Source organism: Lathamus discolor, chromosome 5 (genome assembly GCF_037157495.1).
Source record: "Lathamus discolor isolate bLatDis1 chromosome 5, bLatDis1.hap1, whole genome shotgun sequence".
Taxonomy (NCBI): domain Eukaryota; kingdom Metazoa; phylum Chordata; class Aves; order Psittaciformes; family Psittacidae; genus Lathamus; species Lathamus discolor.
The window spans coordinates 115,503,643-115,527,659 of record NC_088888.1 but is presented as its reverse complement, the minus strand read 5'-3'; positions in this window follow the sequence as shown (position 1 = coordinate 115,527,659).

Sequence of the window (24,017 nt, the reverse complement as noted above, 5' to 3'; positions counted from 1 at the left end):
AAATTTCCAAATGAACAATGCTATTTTTCCTTTCAAGTTCTGCCTTTAATACCTGACCCAGAGACCACCAGCTCTGTGCTCTGAAACATCTAAGAAATATCTAAACTGAATTAGCTAGCAGTAGCTCGTATCAGTAAATGAGTGAAAGAAACCATTACAAACACACTTTCCTTCTAGAAGCACAGGTGCTGAGGCTTTAACTTGATCTTTTTTTACCTGATGTAGTTGGGCATGCGTCTATCCATAAACATCCAAACCCCCGTGCATCTTTGCTGAGCAGAAATTTCCCGTCACCACGTTCCCCCTACCCCTATTTTTCAGCTGGGCTGCAAAAAATCTGGAGAGACGGAATGCTCTGCTCCCTCCTTGACCACAGTTAAAAGGGATCTCTCACCCAAGGGATTCTCCTGCCACAACATGCCCATTTATCTTCAGGATTAACATAACTGGTAACATTAAGTTCATGGAGATTTGACACCACATCTACTTTGCAGACTCATCTTCCTCTCTCATTAGCTTTCCAGCTCAAACAGCAGCGCAAAATCTTACTGCCTTCAGCAGGATATAGGGATGCTCGGAGTGTAAAATGACTAAAATTTCATGCCTATTAGCTCAAGCAGATGTCCCCAAAATTTTCTATCTTATTCTGTACATAAAAGAGGTAAGTGCTTGCATTGATCTCTATTCTTCAATACAGCTCGATTTATGTTAGCAAGCTTCTTCCACTTTCATTGCACTCTGCCTCTGGTTTTTATATCTAATATATTCAGGTTACACCCAAAAAGGTCATTCAATCTACAGCCAGTGGGGAGGAAGGGACATTCCCGTGCTCACAGCAGCCAGAACCTCAAGTGAAGGCAATGTTCATGATCTCTTCACTGGGAGCACCCTTAGGAAAACACATAGCACCTAACATGGAAAAAAGGAGACTGGTGCCTCATGCCAAAATGTGTTTTGTAACTTATACACACTGACCTAGACATTTCAGGATATGAATTTGGGTTCCCTAGTACATGACAAACATGGACATACTTGAGGGAGTCCAGTGAAAAGCCACTAAAATGAAGAGACTGGAGCATCTGTCATATGGGAAGAGGCTGAGAGAGCTTGGAATGCTCAGCTTGGAGAAGGCTCAAGGAGAGGTGTGTACAAACATCTGATGGGGATCATGGGGGGAGTAAAGAACATGGAGCAGGCTCTTCTCAGAGATGACCAATGACAGGACAAGAGGCAGCCAGCACAATATAAAATACCGAAGACTCCACTTACACATAGGAAAAGCTTTATTACTGTGATAGTGGTTAAACAGTAAAACAGGTTGCTCAGATATTTGTGCCATCTTCATCCTTAGAGATATTAAAAGAACCAAAAAAAAAGCACTGTACATGGTCCTGAACAACCTGCTCTACTTGACCTTGCTCTGCGTAGGGCTGGTTGGACTACACAATCTCCAGAGACTCCTTCCCACCTCAACCATTCTGCAACTCTGACTTTTTTACCTTTTAAATTGAAATAAGTAATTAATTATAAGAATTCCTGACTGTTAACACACACAAAATACAAATGCTGCTTTATTTAGATCAGTAAACTCCTTTCAGCCACCTGGATAAAACCCCTCAGCTGACCTATGAAGATCTGCCCTTCATCAGCAACTAGTGATGGAGACACCTTGACACCTTGCCTAAAACCAAAGCAAGCTGTCTCCTTCCACAAAATAGCCATAACTTATGGCCCTTGACATCAGGGCATAGAGATGGGAACTGTGACTCCAGTACAGGGCAGGGAAAAGCCACAAGGACACCTGGAATTCAGTGAGTACCAGGAAGGCTAGGATGCAGTGGCTGGACATTCAGTGACACCCTGTGCTCCGAATGCCATCCTGAAGTCTTGACTATCTGTGTCTCCAATGCTTTAACACCCCAGCAGCTAAATCAAACACAACTCAAGAAAACTAGTCGATTGTATTGTAATAGTGTGGGAACACCTTGAGATGAAATTCCTTCTGTGAGGTTAAAGATTTCTTTTCACCCCTCAAAATTGACCCTAAAAAAGTCTCATGAAGAAGCAAAGCTGTCCTGTTTTCACTCCCCCACTATCCCCCCAGCACTGCTGTATTTGAAGCGCTGGCAAACTCACGTTACAGTATAATCCAACAAAGCAAGTATGAATTTAAGGTGCTCAGGCCTTGCCCTGATGAAGGTAATTATTAGGTCAGCGCAGGAAAAACTGATGAACCTCACAGAACACTCCCAAACAGATCAACAGTTTTCATATAAATTTTGATCCTGGCTCCTATAAAACCATTAGCATTCCCTAGTATTGTAATTTACGGCCTGATGATGCACTGAATCATGTTTTAATTTATCTGGAAGATATAAACAAACATCCTCGGGTGGAAATTAATACCTGATCTTTGGCTACTCTTGTGGTATAAAAATCCAAAGAGAGTAATTACATTTTGAAAAACATAAAAGAAAATCATTGCCCAAGTGATGAGCTTGTCAAATGCTTCTAAGGAGAAAAACCAGTTCTTAGGTTTTTGTAAGTAAGAAGCCCAGAAGATTTCTTGTGAAAATGCATTCTAGGGTATAAGCAGAGTGAATATTTCTGTCAGTATGTGCCATGGATGGCATCTGTTTTGAATAGTTCAAAAGGAGGGCAAAGGAGTAGTGGGGTTTTATGCTGGTAATCTCTCATATCTGTAGACTCTTCCTAAAGAAAACAACAGGGTTACATCACTTGTACTTTGACCAATTTTGTGTGGACCCCAAATTAAATTTTTGCCTATGAGACTGAAGAAAAACAGTACAAGAGTTACATAAAAGTGTTCCTTCCATTTTTAAAGACAAGAGAGGGAAACAAAAGATACAAAGACAAAATGACCCAGGAGACTTTTCCCTTGACTTTCAGGACAGTTCAAAATGAACGAGCATCAAGAAACAGCCTACCTTCATACACACAGGAGTGGAAGGCATATAAAGAATAATAACTAAAAGCCTCACCTCTTCCATTTTCCTAATGTCCACTGTCCTGTAAAACATTTCATGCTATGTACAGTTTTATGTTTAGAGAGCAATCTGTGAAGCGTTGCTATCCACATAACCCAAGGAGGAAAAAAACCAGGGAGTTGATATGAGCCTCTGCTATGCAACAAGAGCTCTCCCACATAAAATCAGACTCGACAGCTACAAGTAACTTCAAGTATACTAAAGGTACAAGATATACAGTTATGGAGGGGAGAATCATAAATGCAGCTGGCATGCTGAGAGAACATCTGCACACTTATTGTACCACACTTCATCAGCTGTTTATTTCAGCAAGTACCATACGCAAAGCAGAAATGGGAGAGTGTGAACTTGAAACAGAATTTGCTCAGATATAAAGAATCAGATGTTGGATCCACGGTCCGACTTAAACAAGAAAAGCAAAGAGATTCCCAAATGAGACAGAAGGGCTATATAGACTCAAACTGGAGTAAATCAGCATAGCCCCAACTAACAATGGCTCTTGCTAGTTCTGGTCTACTTTATGTAAACTCAAAGCTTTCTTCTGTGCTTACAACAATAATTCAAAAAGCAGCCAGATTCCTCACTTAAGGTAGGAGCAGAGACTTGTCCAAAGAGAGACAGAATTCGTGCAACTTCAGCGTCATTATGGATTTCTAAAAAGGCCTGACTCTTTGGGCTCTAAGATAGGAATTCAGGTCTTGCTCAAATAATCTCCTCCATCCCCCATTAAACTGGAGAACCAGCAAGATCACCAAATCACATTCCCCAGGTGAGAAAAATACTCTTCAGTTAAATAGCTTCTTTTCTGCACCATCCTATCAAAACAAGAGATATCAGCAGAAGTCCAGTTTTGCCTGTAAGACTACACCTACATTAGATGGTCTATCTATCCTAAATCTTCCCTTGCTGTAACCCTGAGCATCACGGACATTTGAACATTGGAGTTTACCCCACAGTAAGTACGTAGTTGGAGAAAGACCTGTGCCACATAAATACCTATTGATACATAAAAGGAATTAAGATGGAACATAGAAAACAAGTGAAAACAAGAGGAAATAGTTCAGAAGAAAACATCAGAGAGGAAACAGAGCAACATTTAGTAGCCTTCAAACCAGGGCAGGAAAGCACATCATAAAAGCTAATACTACATGCAAATTTATTTTGTGGCCAGCGACAGTGTTTCCTATAACCAAGATCGCAAGAGATTTACTTTCACCCTGTGTCCTACACATTGTGCCACGGAAGTCAATCCAAATACATAAGTGTTTCTACAACACTCCTCAGCGTGCTGTGGGTGGTAGGAAACAAGCTCTTCAGAAAAGAGAGGAAAGTATCCAGTTGCATATGAGCAGAAGACAATGACAACAAATGACAGCAAATGACAGCATTAATTGCACCATGCCAGAGCCCCAGAGCAGCTGTGAAAGTCACTGGCAGAGCAACTGTGAAAGCAGAGAGGTAACAGGAGATAGGCAATGCAAACACTGCTGTAAACTAAACTGAATACTCTGATGGACAATAAGGAACCAGAGGCAGATGACTCCTGGACAACCAAGAGCAGGCAGCAAAAGATGTCTCTGGTGAGATTTTTCAAGGGAGTAAAGTGGAAAAGAGGTGATTCTTGCAAGGAGAAGCAGACCAGAAGAACGCAAAATGAAGCTATGGCTGAGTTGTCCTTTTCACACTGGCATCCCACAAGAAAAAGGCAGGATCTCTCCTGCTGCACTCATCTCTTGATGGCCAGCACTCACATTCATACAGGTACGGGCAGAGAAATAAGATTTCATCACTAACTCAAAAAGCCATCATAAAATTTGCTGAGGAAATTGCAAACCCAAAATGGAAGCCAGCTGAGACCACAGCCTGCAGGGTCATGTATCATTAGCGCCAAGTGAACCAAGTCCAAATGTCCAGCTTACTGTTCAGGAGGAAACAAAAGCACTACTATATATGTGGGCAAAGTATCATCTTTTTCTAATCAAACCTGTCTTAGGTCTAGATTCAGGAAAGCATTCAAGCATGTGCTTAAGGCTCTCTTGTTTACAGAAAATGGCTCAAAACACACATTTACCTGTAAGCACTTGCTAAGGTCTGTGAATAACAGTGAAAACCATAACTAAAATTTACAGAGAAAGGGTGTTAAAATAAAAGTCAAAATGTGGTAAGATGTGATTGTCCAATGCACTGCTTTAGCTCCCTGTTAGGGATACTGTGGGATAAACAATGAATAATACGAGGCTGCTCCCCACCACAGACATGAGATACAGTATCCTAGTCACCAAAAGTACATAATCACACCCCAGCATATTCTTGGGCTTATTTATGGCATTGCCACAGACCCAGGAAAATTCTAATTAGAGCAGTTACGGGCTTGAGCCCCTTCTCAGCCACATAACTTACAAAAGGGATCTTTTGCAGGAGCCTGAAGTGAAAGTTTTCACCCCATTTAGTGCCGTTAGCTAATGGCAGTAAACATGACACAGTTCTGACACCACTGCTCAGCCCTGCTGCCTACTTGCAGCACATGAATAATCCTGCCATAGCTGTCAAGGGGACGCAATGCTTGCTGTTCTGATGACGCTTTGTCCCTATCTCCATGCAAATAATTTGTTTTTCATCACCAGCAGAATTGTGTTCTGGTGTTTCTGTTTGACTTGGTGACTTTTGATCTCTGGTCTAATACTCCATTCGTCCTCATCAAAACCCAGCGTAAATCTGAATAATAAGCTCAAAGTTGCTGGCTAACAAATCTGAAAGGTTGCAAAGGCAAACTGTCACTAAATTTACCGTGTGATTAATACAATTTGACTTACATCTTGAGGAGGAGGCTACGTTACCTCTCTGGGAAATACCCTTCCGCACCAGTTATTTTTAGGTGTTATTTCTGATTAATTATGCTCTCACTCCATTAGAAAACTGATGGCCAACTTTGCATCTGTCTCTCTGCTTTGTATCTTACAAAGACAGTGGCTATAAAAAATTCATAGGAACGAACGAATAGATGGTCAGTGTGTCCGAGGTGGTGTGGCAGCTCAGGTTTGCCATCCTGCGAGTATGTCCTACGTATAAAAATGAAGGTCATAGAAGCATTCATTGATACAGCACCTAATCCTCCCAGGTAGAGGTGCAGCTTTTCACCCACGACACTGCATCTGCAGTTTAACACAGGAGAATTATTAACAATTCCATGAAAAAACACCAGATGCAACCTCAGTTTTATGAATGCAAATAGCCCTATTGGAGCCAAGGGGAATACTCACGTGTGTTTAAGTTAGAGACATGCATAAGCAAAGGCAGGATCAGAGCCCCAGCTATAAATATTTATGTCTGCAGCACAACATGGCCTCAAAAATGCATTCACAAAACAGACTATAATGCAAGATCCTGACAACACCGGTTACTCCATAGAATTTCAATGGGACACTCTCCTTTCTTGGGTTCCTTTGAAAACCCCAGCCTCTATTATTTTAATAAAGCCACCACTGTCATTTCAACAACCTTGGCCAATAGCACCCAAAGAAGTAAAGAGAAATGAAATATAGTAAAAGAAACCCCAAAACATTTGTTACTACCAGTGTAAAAATCTTTTCATATTACATTTTAGCTTATTTATCCATTATTAAAAAGGGCACTAAAAGGATCTGGCTTTGAAGCCCTAACATACATCTTCAAGTAAGATGAGCACAAATCAGGCAAACTCCCACCTCTCTCTTCCTTAGAGATTTAAAATTAGATTTGGGTGACTAATGGAGACAAAAATACTCATTCACTTCAGCCATACAATCTGTTTTCCTGGCACAAACATTTGCAGAAAACAAATGTCAAAGCAAATGCCGTTATTTACTTCGGAAGAATATTTCTATGCATCCAATCACAGAATAGAAACACCAGCAGGTCACTTATGCAGCCAGTCACAAGTAATATCACTCAGATTTGAAACAGTCAGTTCACAGAGGAAGAACATTTGGGGGAAATTCTATCAGATCCATTTAAAGTCAGAATATATAAAATAGAAACGGGAAAAGTACTGAAGAAGAAAAGATGGAATTACTAAAAACAAATACCTCGCTCTGAACCCGTGCTGATAAAAGGCTTTTCCCCTTAATTTCAAAGGATTCTGGATCAGGCCCTTCCAGCTCAGTTCAGTTCCAAAGGCTCACATGTGATTGGGTACATCATCCTGCAAGCAAATAATTTGGGATAGTTATAGCATTGCAGGTCCTGTAGAGCATCAAATAGAAGTTGTAATTAAAATAATTTACATGCTGCTAGCAAGTCAGCTAAAGCAAGCACATCATTTTCCCAGCATGGATTTCAATTTGCTTCAAAATTACTGAAGGATAGGAGCTCATATTTTTCAACATCATCCTAGTTAGGCTAGGAAAAATGCAAGACCCAGCTGACAGCTCATTGATTGCAAGGTGGCAGCAATGACTATTACTTGGTAGGTATTTACCTTTACTTGCTGCCTGGATCCATCATGAAAGCAAACATCCATGCTGTGCATATGCTACCTACAAACTCACCGTCACCTACACAAGAAACAGGCTGAGTTGCTTTTCCCATATGGAAGTATGCATGATGTTCCACAAGCAGAGCAGCTTGGTAATTTACAGTGGGATCTGACCTAATGGGACACTCCCCACACAGATCCTGTCCTCACCCCTCCTTCCACTCCTCAAGCGATCCAATCCCACATGGAGATGTGCTCCGCTGGCTTCGCTTTTCACCTTGATGCTGTTTCTTCACAAGCTGTGGTTGCTTAGCCAGCCTTGAAACCCAGTTACTTGTCCTCTCCAGAATGAACAACCTAAACAGATCTTTTGCCTGTTGAAACACTGAGATTAACTCCAGTAGATCCCGGAGCGAGCACCTTTTCCTCTACAGGACTAACTTCATCCCCATAAGTGACCATGGAGATGGAGGGAGTTGTGTGAATATGAACCAGCACGCCAGAGATCCTATTTCTCCCTATATTTAGGTAAAGCACCTCAGAGAAAAGACCCTACAGAGCACCACCAATATGATGTCATTGTTTTCTGACAGCCATGAACAGAACCTACAGTATTAAAATATATTTCCTATTAGCATATCTGGTTCAAATGTTTATAAACCATCTTCAGCAGTCCTCTTGGACAATGTATGGATTCTTGTTTTAAGGAGAGATGAAGACAATTTGGTTTTCTTTTTCGTTTGGGAGCAGCATGGTTGCAGCAATCTCCGTGTGAATTTTAGGGGTTTGTTTGTCGGTTGATTTTTAGGGTTTTTTAGTCTCTTTTTCTTTTCTGTCCATTGTGGAAATTAACATTTTAAGGCCATAAACAATTCTACTCCAAAACTTGTCCTTGCTAATGTTACAGTGCAGGTGGGTGGATGCTCAGGGTGACTCCTATCCACGCAAGCCAACTACCTTCAGTCTCCAACAGACAAGTCGCAGCATGTTCCACTGCAAACAGTTAAGGAGTTACCCTACCTAGGAGCCCACACACCGGATGTAGCCATGCCCACTGCAGAGTCAACAGATTGCAGCATCTCTCCTGGTGCCTTTGAGACTCCAGCACAAAGCCTGGGGTCTCCTCTTACCAGGACAACAGTTGAATCTTAGTACTGAAACCCAGCACTGACTGGCAGAGACCAAAATTCAAGCTCCCTAGATCTTTTTCTTGAGCTTCTGCTCCTGGACATTTCTAAACGGGCCATACAAGTCTTGGTGGATGGCACAACTCAACCACTGTGACAAGTGCTTTGTTTCTCACATTGGTAATGTAAAAGTTTGTATTTAAATTCTGCAGCATAGTAGCTGGTGTATTGAGTTTCATTTGTGCTGTATTACTTACAGAGCTGACAAGTCATTTAATCACTGCATTTCTAAGAAAGCTGAACTTTATATATTGTCTATCGCATACTAAGAATATTGTTTGAAAAACCTAACTCATAGGATGCCATCTGAAACCAGCAGATCAAGAATGAAAGTTATTAGCCTAGATTCAAGGCAGACTTTAGCTGGAATAACGTGTGTTCTCGATCTCCTCGGATTGTGTAGTCAGGAGGGAGATATCTGGCTATATGGGATTTTGCACATCTGTCAGCTACATCAGAGATCCAAATGCAAAAGCCAGCATGTAAGAACATTATGTGGATTTGTGACCCTCTCCTGAGGATTTGGGGTCCATAAACCAATGAATGGATTACAAAGAAACGTAGTTATAGTATTTTCATCTGTGACAGATACTGCTGCAGCTCCAGAGTGGTTCACGATATTTAAAGGCAAACTGTACCCATTCTCCACACACAGGCTCTGGCAAAATGCAAAATGCAAAAGCACTGCTCAGCATGTGGAAATTGGAAAATCTTTGTGAAACTTTGTCTAGCATCTGACTTGAAAACTCCGTATTTCCATGATCAGAACCAGCACAGTGTGGGAGGTTTCTTCCTATTGTGCTGTATATGAATCCATGCAGAAGATACATTCGTTGTATACCCTGAACACGTTAGACACTTGCAAAGAAGTTCACCAGATGGGCTGGAGTTCGTATTAACCCAGCTTCAGATGGCATTTAATAAGCAAACTACGTGACCCTGTTCCTGGGCATTTCCTATCAATCCATTCCATACTTCCCAAACTCAACTTCAAATATCTTAGCATGCAAACTGCTGAGCTTCAGATCTATTTGGATTCTTTCAGGGAAACCCAGGAAATACCAAGAGCGGATGAAACTGAACCACTAGATGTGTTACAGAACAGCATTTCAAAATGCCCACCCCCAAATTCAGCACATTTGATACTTTTGCCTAGGGGATAGCTGGGAAATTTAAATTCGAAGGGAACTGAAAATACCAACCAGCACTCAAACCAAAAGGGAACACGTGTGAAACATCCGATTGCTGGTTGAGAAGAGATAAAAAAAAAGCTAAATCTGGTACAAAGAGGTGAATGAGATGAGAGCATGCCCCAGTTCAGGCTAACCTGTTCATGCTCATGCTAGCACGTGTGCTGGTGGCTGGCTTTCTATTGGAAGGCCAGCCCCAAATCTTTCCAGCACTTTGCATACCAGGTCTACCTTTCGGTACTCAGCAGCTGCTAAGCATCAGGCCTCCTCTTAGTTTCTCTGACACGGTAACTGTTCATTCAGTTCTCCATTGAAAATCATGCTCTCCTTATTGATCACCTTTATTTTCTTTGCAGAGTCTATGCCTTTTACAGTCATAAAAGTCATATTCTGATCAAGTTGAACACCTTAGAGTCCTTTCCTCAGACCAAATTTTCCTTTCAAGCCTAATGGCACACACAGGCTCCTAATGAAGTACAAGGCATACCAGACAAACAGCAGTTTGCTGGAGATCTCTGAGGGTTTTACTCACCAGTGTCAAACACATCGCTGTGCGCACACTTTACACTTGAAAAGCTACGAAAGCAACACATGTCCTTACTTACTTAGCCGCAGAATGCAAAAATCTTTACTTGACCCACTGTACTATTCTGTGCGCATCCTCAGTCAGAGGTCCCTTTGTTTCTGTGGTCTCAGGGGGGTGGCACCATTGGAAGAAGTCCTATTTGTTTCCTTCAGATCGTGTTTGGAAAGGCAGTTGTTTTCATTTGAAGTTAGGACTGACATTATTTGCACCTTGACAAGACATTATCTGTTGGGGTCTTTTCTGGAGTTCACCTGTTTATATTTAATAAAAAATGCTCTTTTGTAACTCATGATGGGCTAGAGAATTCCCAAACCATTCAAAATACTTTAAAGTTCTTTTGGGACATAGCCAGATACTTAATATTGTATTACATTTTATAGTTGTCACTTAATCAAGCTATTTAATATTATAGTACATTTTAAAACTGTCACTTAATCACATTTTCTTGACCCTTTTATGTGAATTAAAGATCACTGTAGATAAAAAATGGCATGCTTTAGTTTAAATAGATTCAGTATGTCCAGTTTGACAGTTACTTCTGAGACATTAAAAGAATTTTCAGTGATTAATGTGACCCCCACACGTTACATAGTATAATGTTCCATTTCTTCAACCATTAGAGGAAACAGCATTAGGCAGAAGGAGCCAAAACTTACCCAACTGTGTGTAAAGCTAAGAAAGCCTAAAGTTAACGTACAGCTATGCATGGTGTACTATGAGACTGAGTTAAACCAACTCAGTATTTTCTGTTGCCTTACAACTCAAGTCAGAAGAAAAAAAGGGTCAGTAACAACACAGTATGACCACATTCCACAACAAAAGAAAGCATCTTACTGCAGCTTGCTCAGAAAGGAATAAATGCACGTTATGCCATGACAGGTGAGCAGGATTATCTGTGCTTAGTATAAATGATTGACAGCCATGCATTCTAATTTTGGAAGGAATCTTACATACACATTTACTCACAAGAGCAAAAGGTACATAAGACACGTCCATCTTCAGAAGCATTTATAATGGCAATCATCATCATTTTATGTGATTGATCCAGAACTGCGTCATTGGAAGATTTTATGCTTTTAAGTCATACATAGTAAATTATCTTCTCTTATAGGCATGTTTTAAAGTAGTCTTTTTCTATAACCTTGGTTCTCAGATCCTACTTAATTCATTGAACTCTAATTGTTCTTTCTTTGTATCTTAATCTCAAATCAGATGAACCATGTTTGTTAACAGCTGTGACAGTAAGTGTGCCCATTCTTAGAGCATTCTGTGTGCTTTTCTTGATAGTTGAATTAGAATTAAAACTATTTTTAATCCATGAAGTAGCACATCGTACAATAACATTGATCTTTTATTTGACAGTGAATTTGTTTGGTAACAGAATAGGATTTAGTGTAACCAAATCAGCAACAGGAATTAATTTTGGATAGTCAATTTAAAATACTGTGTATACAGTACCTCTGCAAACAATGAACAGTGGACTAAAATAATCAAGATACGAAAAGAACCTGAACAGAAATCAGGATGTTGATGGAGGAGAAGAACAGTTCAAAATTATTTGTAAGAGCTGCCAATGAGATGCCTATGGGTATAAAATTGTCTCTTCAAAAATGTGAGCACATGGTGGAAATAAGTCAGTTAACAGGGTCTGCTCAATAGAACTGTCTCCCACCCATTTACTACAGAAGGATATTTTGTTCACCTGAATTTTGCATACAGCACAGCCTTTGCCTGGGGCAAAAAAAGGGAACCAGCTTTTGCACTGGACTACCAGCAGCCTGGGGTGAAGAAATTCTTCATCCAAGAGCAGACACCATTTCAACCAGTTCCAACTTCCCCTTCCTACCAGTCACACTGGCACTGGCACAGTATCCAACACTAGTAAAGCCTGTTGGGCTACAGCTTACCTATGCCTTACAGCTACAATATTGAAGGTAGCATCTAAAAAAGTAAGTTACGATCACAAACAGCGGCAGCAAACTAGATACACACTTTTCCCTCCATCCAAAAGAACTTACAGCCATCTAGGGTAATGGAAGAGCTCAGTGAACACGAGCTGCAGAACCTCCTAATACACCTTGTTGCTTGGATGTCACGGGTATCGACTCACTGGTGTTGTACAGTGCTTGAACACAAGTGTTTGGTGTGGGGTGTCACTGCCCATGGCAGGGGGGTTGGAACTAGATGATCTTATGGTCCTTTCCAACCCTAACTATTCTATGATTCTATGATAAGCACAGCAGTAAAGAGAACAGGTATTGTTACTACCAGTAGGTAAATGGATATTTTACTTTTCCCTTCATCCATTCTTTCCCTTACTGTTTATCATCAGCATTCTTGGATCTTTTCTTCAATTAGATTGTAAGCTCCTTGGGACGTAAACCAGGTCATTATTGTGTCTTCAAAAAGGGATCATTGCAAGGGGCCAAAACTGTGTTAATGCTGCTTGGAGCCTTTGGGCACAATATTACTAAATTGCCCTTCAACTGCAACCCAAAATTATAGGCATGCTGCGTGCAGTATTTTGTAAGCCATTGTTTTGCAACGTGGAAATATGCAAGTGAACATGATACTTGAACAACATAATTCATTTTCCATTCATGAGCCACAATGGGTATCTCATGGCACTGTTTGCTCTTCAGTTTCAAATGTGAACTTGCATACAAAGTCAAGCAAATGAGCTTTCCTTCGTGTTGTTTTATTAAGCTCTTGGACTACACTCAGCCCTAGAAAAAGGAATTACAATTGCTGTTGTCTCACAAAAGCAGTGAAATTCCCAAAGAACTGAAGAACTCAGCCCTAGACTGTGTATGAAAATGGCTGTAAGGTCCCTACACGACCTCTCGCTGCGTCCTTTGCTGCTGTTCTTATCACTCCTCAGACCAGCACTGCATTTGTGTTCTAAAGTGAAAAATAAGTTTTACAGCCATATCCCCAAAAAACCCTCATCTTAACATTTGGAGAATATCCCTAATGACCTTACTGGTCTGAAAAAATTAAAGATAGCTTTGGTTTAATTTCTCTTTAGCTCTTCACTCAAATATCCCATGTATGACATTATTATAATTCTTCTACTGGCTTTATACTTGCCAACTCCTCTCCTTTTGTTCTTGGGCTAATTTTTCCTTTTGTATTAATGAAGTCCTTTGAAGTATCTCTTCAAGTCTTCAACTGGAGTCCTTTGTGACACCCCCCCCCTCCAACCTGATAGAGTCTTTTTATCACAAAAATTATTAATACTTCTCCCTCTCTGGCATTGTACCGTCAGCTTTAAAATCTTCTACTATTATTTCTGATCTTAAGCTGCTTTCTCCTGACCCAGGAATATTGGCAAATCACCGACCTATAGCCAAGCTTTTATAGGGAAGGTCTTGCATCAAGTGGTAGCCTTTCAAGTGCTTAACCACCTAGTAATAATCTTTATGACAAATGGCCTCCTGCTTTGCAGTTATGCCTAGCTTGCTATGCATAGTGCTAAGAGTATCCCTTAAAGTGGTCAATGACTTTTTATAAAACCATACCTTGAGTATCATGTCAGCTCTTCCTCACCTTGCTATTAGCACGGCACTAGACGCTGCAGATGACGGTAACCCTTTCTGACCGTATGCCAAGTTATAAAACAGCGTGCTTCATTCAATCTAAAGACATCAACTTGCCACGCCGCATCATTCATCCACATCGAGCAACATGCATCATTTTCTTGGGATCAATGCAGAGCCCACTGCTCCTAGATGTTACTGCAGCTAATCATTAAGATGAATTTAATTGCTAAAGTACTGACACTCCTTTCACCCACTTTATGCTAAGAATTAATTCCTACACCTACAATTCAGCATTTTGCTGTGAATCAGACTTTTTGGGTTTTTCTCTTCCTGCTCCTTTATCACATTGCACTAAGCGCAATGCAGCAGTTTAAGCCTTTGGCAATAGGAAGTGTTCATGAGTAGCAAGTTTTCATCATTTTAGGTCACCTCCTTCAACCAAGAGCATGCATAGAATTACTGTAAACTAGAAATCAAGACTATATAAGCCATGAAGCAACATGAAGCAAAATGCTCCTTAACAGGTTCTTTCCTAGTCATCCAGTAGAAATTCCACAGGCAAACAACTTTTCACCTCCCAACCACAATTCATTGCTTTGAAAAATTGCCTCATCATGTCCAGAGATTTTGTCATGGCTTTCATCAGAAAAGCAAATCCAGAAACAAACACAGATGACAAGGACTGTGACAGATGCCTTTGTCTGATGTAATGATCCTCCCTATGTGGATAAAGAACCACAGTCAAGAGTGGTGAGAATTTCTTGACAAATCTCACTTTGCCGAAATGGGAATATCAAGGGACAAGGCTTATCCTTCTGCTTTTCTCTAACCTGGCCTCCAATTATCAGTAAGACTTTTTACCAAAAACACAGAACAAACAAGCTTATAAAACGACTTCTTAATGTTCGGTTACATTTATCTCCACTGGGGCTATTTGCAATATTTGCTGTGCTTAATCTAAAAGATGAGATAAATATCACACATGAATGACAAACATATGGCAAATGCCCTGTTCAAATAATACTGTTCTCTCGCATGCCCACAAGCACAAGACCCTTTGTATATCCTCAGCATTCCCTAACACAACTTAATTCAAGTCAAACTGCAAGTCTTTCTGCCCTTACATTAACTCCTACCCTCATCTCACAAAAGAATAAATTAAAAGGCAGTCTGTAGACTTCTCTAGGCTTACGCAAAGAGACTCGGGCAGAACCAGGACTGGAATGAAGAAATCTGCTGGCTCCAGCAAAACTAACCTGAGTCAGCTGAAAGCTCCTCAGGGATGATCAGACTTCTAGGTCGGGTCACTGGCCGCCCCATTGCTTTAGTCCATGGTCACTGAGACACATTACAGTTGACAGTTTCATTTGCACACTCAACATTATTCTCTTCAAGTGCTCTCCTGAAGCTGGTAGGGGGTTTCACAATTGGAATATATTTGAAAACACACACTCACGTGCCATTTGGATGTTCCAAAGATGAACTTTGAACATGAAGTGCATATGCCAATGGACTCCAACCAAAACCAACATTTGCTCATGGCAAAAAGCTGTTCATTGCTGAACTGGGGATTTTCCTCTAACCTTGTACACAGTCGATGTTGATGAGGGAGGGGAGCAAGCTGAATATTAAAAACTGCTGCCTCAAGAATAATATCATGTACAGATTTAATCATAATAAAAAATGATCTGCAAGTAATTGTAGTCATTACTACATCTGCTCAGAGCTGTGGGTAATCATTATGTATGAGTGAATTAAATCAAATTCAGTATCATGGGCCTGATCCCAGAATTTCTTGAGTAAACTCGCCTCATATTAATAATCTCCCTGAGTGCAGTGAATCTGTTTGCTTCTATGGGTATGCTTCTTACATGAGACCCTTCCTCACTTCACCTTTAAATTCTAATTAAAACATAACCCTAAATATATAGGAAGTTAGAGCAAAGCATAGATTTCAAAAGGTGAGAAATGATTTTTTTTCAGGTTGTTCTTCTACCTGTAAAGGTGCTAAAGGGGGCAGAGACAAAGATTTTTCAGTGTGGAGCTTGAGTAATAGAAAAGACAAAGCCTTCCAGGACAAAAAGTTGAGCTCAGATTCCTTCCTTTTCTCACTAAATCCCAGCCATTAGCATGGTACTGGACATACAGGTATAATTCATAGCACAGAGTGGGAAAGACAAACCCTGACTCATGAAGATAAGAAAAACCTGTTTACAAAAGCTGCTGAAGAGGAGGGACGGAGCCAACCTCAAACTGGATCAATAGCCAGATGAATTATTCGCAAAAGAAATAAATTCTTGGGGAAATTTCTTCTCTATCATCTGTGCCAAACACTAGAGGCTGCATTTCAGCATATCGTCATGAAAACCTATCCAAGAGCTAAACAGAAAGTTTTTACTCCAATAGTCTCGTGCTGACCTCTATGTATGTTTGAAATGAGGAGTAAGAACTGAAGTCCCAGACCTACCTTTTGTGCAGAGGGCAAGTTTCACCCTTCTTACAGACAAGGGTCCAAGGCAGGCATCATGCTCTTCCGAAGAGGCAGGAGAGAAATGGAATTAGGCCTGAATTCTTCCTCACATGTCCTTTGGTGAAGTCATGGAAAAGTATGTTACCAACCTGAGTTTAGGCGACATTTTTAATGTCTTTTTCATAGTGGATGTTCCACCAAGAACAGTTCAGAGGGCAGGTGGAGCAAGGAGACACTGAAGTAGTTTTCCTCTGTGCAAAGATAGAGCCCTGGGCTTGTGGCACACGACAGGCTGCTGATTCCATGCTACGTGGGGAACGCTCATTTAATTTACCTCCTCCAGTCTCCTTTCCTGGGGAGCATACCACAGCAAAGGTGGGTTGGATTTCTTTTACAAGTATTTCTGTATTTTTGCCTCCTGTCCAGAAATAGCAATATCTGTGCATGGGATGTTCTGTGATGTTACAGTGGAAATGGAAGAATTAAAAAAGAAGGCAAAGTAGATGTAGGTGTGTGCATCACACATGTGAAGATAATACATATATACATACATACATATGGGTATGAATGTCCCCATCATCCACATCTACGCACATACACTCACGCTACTAACATAGGTGATAGAGTACAGTAGCACAAATGATCATCTTTCTTCTTCAGAGATGAGCTGGCAAACGTAATTAAAAGATGAGGATCATTTTCCCAAAGAAGAGTGAGGGCAGCAACAAAAAAAAAATCCAGTGAGAATTATGACAATGTAAGAAAGCAATCACTAGAGAAATCCTGATAAATGAGGAGCTTATTTATAAATGCCTTAAAAACAGTACAAATAAATCTAAATTTGAACAGAATTGAATGCACAATTGAATTAGAAGGGAAAAATTCAAGCAAATTGTTAAACTTCCACTAGAGAACTCCTAAGTAGTTTATTTAGATAGAGCTATAAAATGAATAAAACAGCAGCGAAAAAGGATTGAACTTTTGCTTTCAGTAAGAAATCCAAATCACGGATAAGAGTATTATGAATGCTGTGTAAAGAGCTCTGCAAAATATCCTCCAGTGAACAGGAACTAATGATAGCTGAATGTGCACATGTAATTGAACATGCAGAAAAGAAAAGCAACATCTCAAGAAGGGAAACAGAAAAGCTATCAGAAGTACTGGCTCATGATAACATCCACAAGACTGAGATGCATGCAAGGAGAAAAGGCAAATTACCGAAAATGCATCCTGCTATGTAAAATAAAATACATGTTTGGGTATACACGTATTCTTCATTAGGTTATCAAGGGAGCATGCGTCACACACACAGTCATGAGGAATGCTGGCAGGAACACTCGACCACATAAAGCTCGCCTGGTTTTGGGTTTCATTACCAACGTTGAGCCCCATGTTGTTCCCATCTCAACTGAGGGCAAACTTCCCTTTGACTTCCCAGAAAACAGGATCGGGCCCTTGCAATTTAGCTTGTTCAGCAAAGGGTTAAAAAATACAAGTGTAGCGAAACCCTTGAAGTGCACCTCAGCTCAGAGCCAAGCCACCCCAAAGAACTGATCCCTTTTGCATCCCGCACCATAGGAAATAGGATTTTCCTAGCTGTGTTTTGTGTTAAGTTGTTGGGCTCAGCTAAATCAAAATTCAAGCAAAGCAAACCCACACGAACTAAGAATCAAATGAAATTTCACACTCCCCCTGCAAGCTGAGGCTGCCCCGCACAAAGGTACTTTGAGCAGACGAAGCCAGTGGACCTTTTAAGAGCGAGCAGAAGGTAGAGCATATTTGTAACAGACGAATTAGAAGCGCATCAAGGTACTGGATGAAAACATTTTTTGAACCTAAGCCAAGCACACAGTAGGAATAGGTTAGAAGGCTAACTCATTTCTAACCACAACTTAAAGAAGAGTTCATAGTAAAAATACCCCTTTTTAACTCTTCTCTTCCAAGCACACATCACAACTGTTGTTTCTGTTGGTTTTAGTCCCTATTTCAAAAGCAGCATTTGCTGTAACAGCTCATTTTTTTCATGCAAAATACTGAATCTAATTGCGGAAATATGTCATTCCCTCCTCTCCGCCACATGGCACGAGTTAATGATGATGAATGAAAGTAATAAAACCCAAATCTTTTTCAAACTAAAGCTCCTGTTAAATTACTGGAAATTATATGCATGCATCTACAATGAGGACACTGCAGAAGGTCAAAGATCTTGCTTCCTGCGTTTGGCCAAACTATTCAACAGGCGGCTTGGCTGAACCTGCACAGACACGTTTCTGCTGGGATCTGGGGGAGCCACCTAAGAAAGCAGCTTAGTTTAAGGCTGGTGATTTCATTAGAGTGTTTCTCCCCTTCCCCATGGAACACTAAATGTCGTTCAGCAGAGCCCAGGACCTGCCCCACATGTCCATGCAAGCTAATTTTGGGTATTTGAGAGTGGGGGTTGGAATAGTAATACATCATCTAATGCGATGTATGTTCTTAGCGAAGGTCCCAATTTCCCTAATACAAAACTTTATTTTGTGGCATTGATACAAAGCAGGAGAAATACAACAAATCTGAGGCCAGACGCTGCCTCACTCATTCATTGGGAATCACACCTGATTTCTCTGGTTGGTCCACTGAGAAGACAGGCGAACCATTCAGAGATTGAGGTCTATATAAACACAGGTAGCAAAATGTATTCCTTTTCTTTCTGAAAACTCTATTTCTAGTTCTGCACACTGCAAACTTCATCAGCTTATTGCTGCTCTCCCCATTCATTCATTCCCTCACTTTTGCTTAACAGGCTGACAGTGCTGTGGCCCCTTCTTTTCCTTTGGGCATTCAGACACTATGTTCTCCCTTCTTTTCCCCTGGCTCACCCACAGCTCTCATCAGAGTCTTTTTGTCTCCCTCCCTTTCATCATCAATTCATTGAGGTTTCATTGTTTTTGCCTTTGCATCATGCCGATCTCCCACTCCCTGCACTTCCCTTTTATGGTCCGTTCCACAGATGGACCACAGAAGACATGGAAGGAAAACATAAGGAGAGAATTCCTAATAACTTCCCTTAATGTATTTCCTTCCCACGGATGAGCCTGAATGCTTTGAATCTTGGACTGGTGTAAATCAAGGTGTTACTCTGCACAAGTCAGCACAGGTTATTTTTCGCAAATACGCATTTGTAGTTCCAGGCTTACCGGCAGCAAAGCAAAACTTACCATCCTTGCAAAACCTTTCTCTCTCTTTCCATGACAAACAGTTTACAGACTTGAAATGCATAGAATTAGAAACATCGGTTTTCAGAAACAAAAGACCTGAAATCTGCCACTCATGTTCACAGTGAGGGATAACTTACTCTCTAAGTAATACTCGTGTCATCAGAGCCATTAAGAAATCACGTCTAATTCAACTCTCCATTGCGCTCACTGCTTCTCCATGCAGCACGGACTGCAGAAATGCGACACAGCTCGAAGCACAAAGCAAAGCACCATTGCAAGAAGTCAGTGAAGGGATGACTGAAGTTAAGCACTGGGAATACTCATTTAGAGCAAAAGAAAATGAATGAAGTAGCAGAATTGCCTTTAATGTGCATGTTGACACCAGTAAGGAAAAGCACAAGCTTTAAGAAACAACTAGATCTGATTTTCCTTTTACCTTTCTTTTTGTATCGTCAAAATATCTTACGCAATATCACACTGCAGGATGTGCACCATCACCACCCCCTCCCCCCCCAGTAAATTTTGCTGGATAGGCAAGAACACAGAGAGATGTTATTAGCAGCTAAATAACATCGGGGTACAAGTTGTAGTTTTTCCATGGGACTCATACAGCTGTGTGAGCAAGAAGCTACAAACCTGACATCTGTTTCAGACCTCGCCAGGTCACACTTGGTTTTCAGATGCCACTGCTATACTACTGGAATTTACTAACCAACATCTCACTGTAGGAAGACACTTCATATTGATCCCGAGTACGCACAAAAGGAGAAGGAAATTCCACAGAGATGCTCAGGACCATATTTTGCCAACTATTTCTGAATGCAGCGGACACCCAGAGGTTTCAATCATCTTTGAAAAAGAAAATCTCTAAGGGATGAAAGAAAACTAACTGCATAACACATCTGCAAGCACAATTCTGATCTTAATTGTTTAAGACTAGGGTTTTTGGTACAGCAGTTTTGCATTGAGCTTACAAATATCATACAGAATACATAGTTGTTTTCTGGCATCCTATGTCCACAAACAGAGCCATGTGTTGAAGTAGGATTAAATTCATTTGCAAGGCTGCACATCTGTTTTAAAAGAAGCATACTGTAAGCCCTAGTGCTTTGCAGGTTGAAAGAAACAGCCTCATCCCACAACTAGGGACACATCTTCTAAACAAAGGCCTTCTAGGGGACAAATGACACCACCTTAAAGGAGAAGGTTTCATAACCAAAGCCGGCCATGTGAACTTTAACGTGCTGGCTGAATATTTATAAGAACATGTCCCCATTTACTAAGCTTCTGGGAACATTTCCACAATTAAAAACCAAAACAAAACAAATTGAAACTAATTGTCAACATACTGACAACAATTGGCAGCTTTCAAACCAACTCACAATGCCATCTCCAGGCCTTCGAAATCTCCCCCACGGTGACAGTCCATTACCATCCTACCCAGATGCTCATGTTAATCTTTGGAGGTGCCCTCCATTCCCACTTGCCCATCCACCTACATGAAGTCCTAAGTAAGAGTCGATACACAAACACTATGCCACGTTTAAAAGCCGCACTGAGGTAATAAAAGGAGAGCATTCCAGTTCTTCACTAAACCTGCTTCAACCGCATAGCATTGGTTATTAGCATTGTCATGGCCAACACAGATGCAACAATTCACATACAGGTAAAATGGATTTATGGAGATATCATGTTTGTGGCCATTGCTGTCAAGAAGGAACTGTAGTGAAGGTATTCCATAAACATTCCTGATGAAGTTGTTACTTACCATAAAAAAAACCCCACAGGATCAAATCAGAAGAAGGGCATCTAAGACATTTTGCAACTTTATCTCATTCATATACATACTGGAGGCAGCTTCTGAGAATGAGGAACCTCAAATCCTGAAATCACCTCCTCTAGGACCTCTGAAAAATGAAGATAAGAAGCTGCCACAGAACCATGATTCAGCCTCAGCAAGCTCTACAGGAGCATCTGCCACAAACTAGGATCTTCTGTCAGTACTGCTCAAATCTGCCAGCTTGCTCCTGCCTGCTTACACAAGCTTGCCAGCTGCAGTCACCACATTGTCTTGATACCATCTGAGTCCTGGCACACACTAAAGAAGGTCTAGCAGGAAATGCTTCCCAGATTTGAGATCTGCTGCTCTGTGATCTTCTTGGCAGAGAAAGTAGGAAGAGAAAGTAAAGGCAGAGGCTAAGCAGAACATGCAATAATTACAGAGCAGGTCTATCTGCCAAGAATGATGCAGTAACCCTATAAGCAAGAATAAGATGCTTCAAGAAATGGGAAGACAGAATCTCCTCCATCCTGTATAGGATTCAGATGTGGTTCCCTCACTCATTCAGGTCTAGCATTTTTTATCCTATTTTTTATCCTATACCTTTGATGTTTCTTGCTTCGTTTTTATTTTCGCCTCAGCATCTACCACTTCTCACCTAAACATCCTCCAGTGTCTCCTTCCAGTTGCAGAAATCAACAGTTTTAATACTGAAGGGAGGAAAATATCAGCGCCTTTTCACAGGAGAAGCAGGATGATCATCTCCCCTCTAACACTACTCAGCACCTCTGGGCTTCGTCCACATGATGTGTTTTCTCCATGGTTTTATCCTATCCTTCTTTGTTCCCTTAATTTCACAAACTTCCTCTATGGCTTCTGCTCCTCTTACTGACATCTACAAACTACTATGTGGCACAGAGTACTTCTTGTTCTGCATCTGGGCAAAGCTCATTGACTGGAGAAGGGTTTGTGAAACCACAAAACGTTTGTGGCTAGATGCTTTTCCTTTGCTTAGGGACATCTTTGTAGGATCTTACAACATCTGCAGTCTCAAACATCTTCTGCTCTGAGTCTGAAGAGGACTCAGTACACCACCACAGGGAAGCTGAGATTTAATCTGAGGTGACAGGGAAGCTGAGATCCCATTTGAGGTGACAGAGAGGCAACAAGCCTGACCAACCTATTTTGTGTTCCCCAAGGATAAGCACAGACCAGCAAACACTGCAGTTCTCTCATAGCAGAGGCTGTTCAGCAGAGAAGTAAAACCAGAACACCTCCATAGACAGAAAAAGGCTATTTCTAAAACCACAAGCAGGCAAAGTTCACCTGGTTGCCCACCATTCACACTTCGTGCAAAAGATTAGCTGCAATCTCCTGACTTCCAGGGCATTTGGGGAAAGGAGAAGGGAGAAACGTGTGGGGCAGAAGGCTTGCTTCTGGCTTCTGCACAGCCAGCGTCGTGAAACTGGAGGCATGAATCACCGGCTGGCTCCAGGGGTGCTGAGCTGTGGAGTCTCCATGACCTGCACCTACAGAGACACAATTTGAGACAAATAAATGTCTCTGAGAAGGACTGGTGAACGATGTAGCACTTGTACAGACGGCACAGTCGTAACCATTAAACAGTATGAGCAGCTTGAACGAGAGAGTGAAGAGTGAGTGCCTCGGGTGAGAAATACACCCACCAGATTGAGAAAAATACATACATTCTGATTTTAGAAGCATGGGTTATCAAAGATAGGTGAGCCCTCACCACAACATGATCTGTTACCAGAAACCTAAGGCAGCTGGTTGGTTTCTGAACTTTGACTCAGATTCCCATATGGTCACAGTTTGCTGGAGAGAGGAGGGGGGGGGGAGAAAAAAAAAAGCCATGAGTTCTTCTAGCACAGTGAGTCTAGTCCAGCGAAATGGTTTCTCCTCCTCTCCGTCCCTGACCCCATTTAAAAGCTATCTTAAATATTCCTAGGGACCCACTGGTCCATAAAGAAAAAAAGCTAAAGAAAACATAATCTTTCAAGGGCTGACATTACCTAGTTCCCAATGCAGCTACAGACTAGTTGCAGTGAAAAGCAACAACCTGATGGGAATTAGAAAGCCGTCTTTTAACTTCCATTATTATCTCTAAAGCCTCTCTAATAGCAAACCCAGAATATAGGTTTAAAGAAAAATCATTTGAATGGAGGTCCCAGTACTACATTTTTATATTGCACCAAGTCAAGCTATTGATTAGCTTTACATTAATTTTAAAAGCACAAATAATTTGTCATGATTTCTCTCCCTTTGATATCAGTGTCCATCAGCAATTGCATCAGTTTTCTGCTGAGCTGCCAAGCAAAGTTAAATGATGATGCGCTTCCTCTCCCCAACTTCTGATTCCAGCTTGGTTCAGCAATCTCAACCAGCCACTTCCTGTCTCCCCTATTACACTGCCTGGCACTTACTTCAGACAAGTCAATATGTTTAAATTATATCGGTACCAGGCGCAATTCATCATAAAGCTTTCTGCTTTGTAATGTTATTTGAACTTCTGGTTGGTGTTCGCAAGTAGAAAGCAAAACAAAAGGAGTTCAATTGTGAAAACTGCACAGCTCCCCCCTGCTT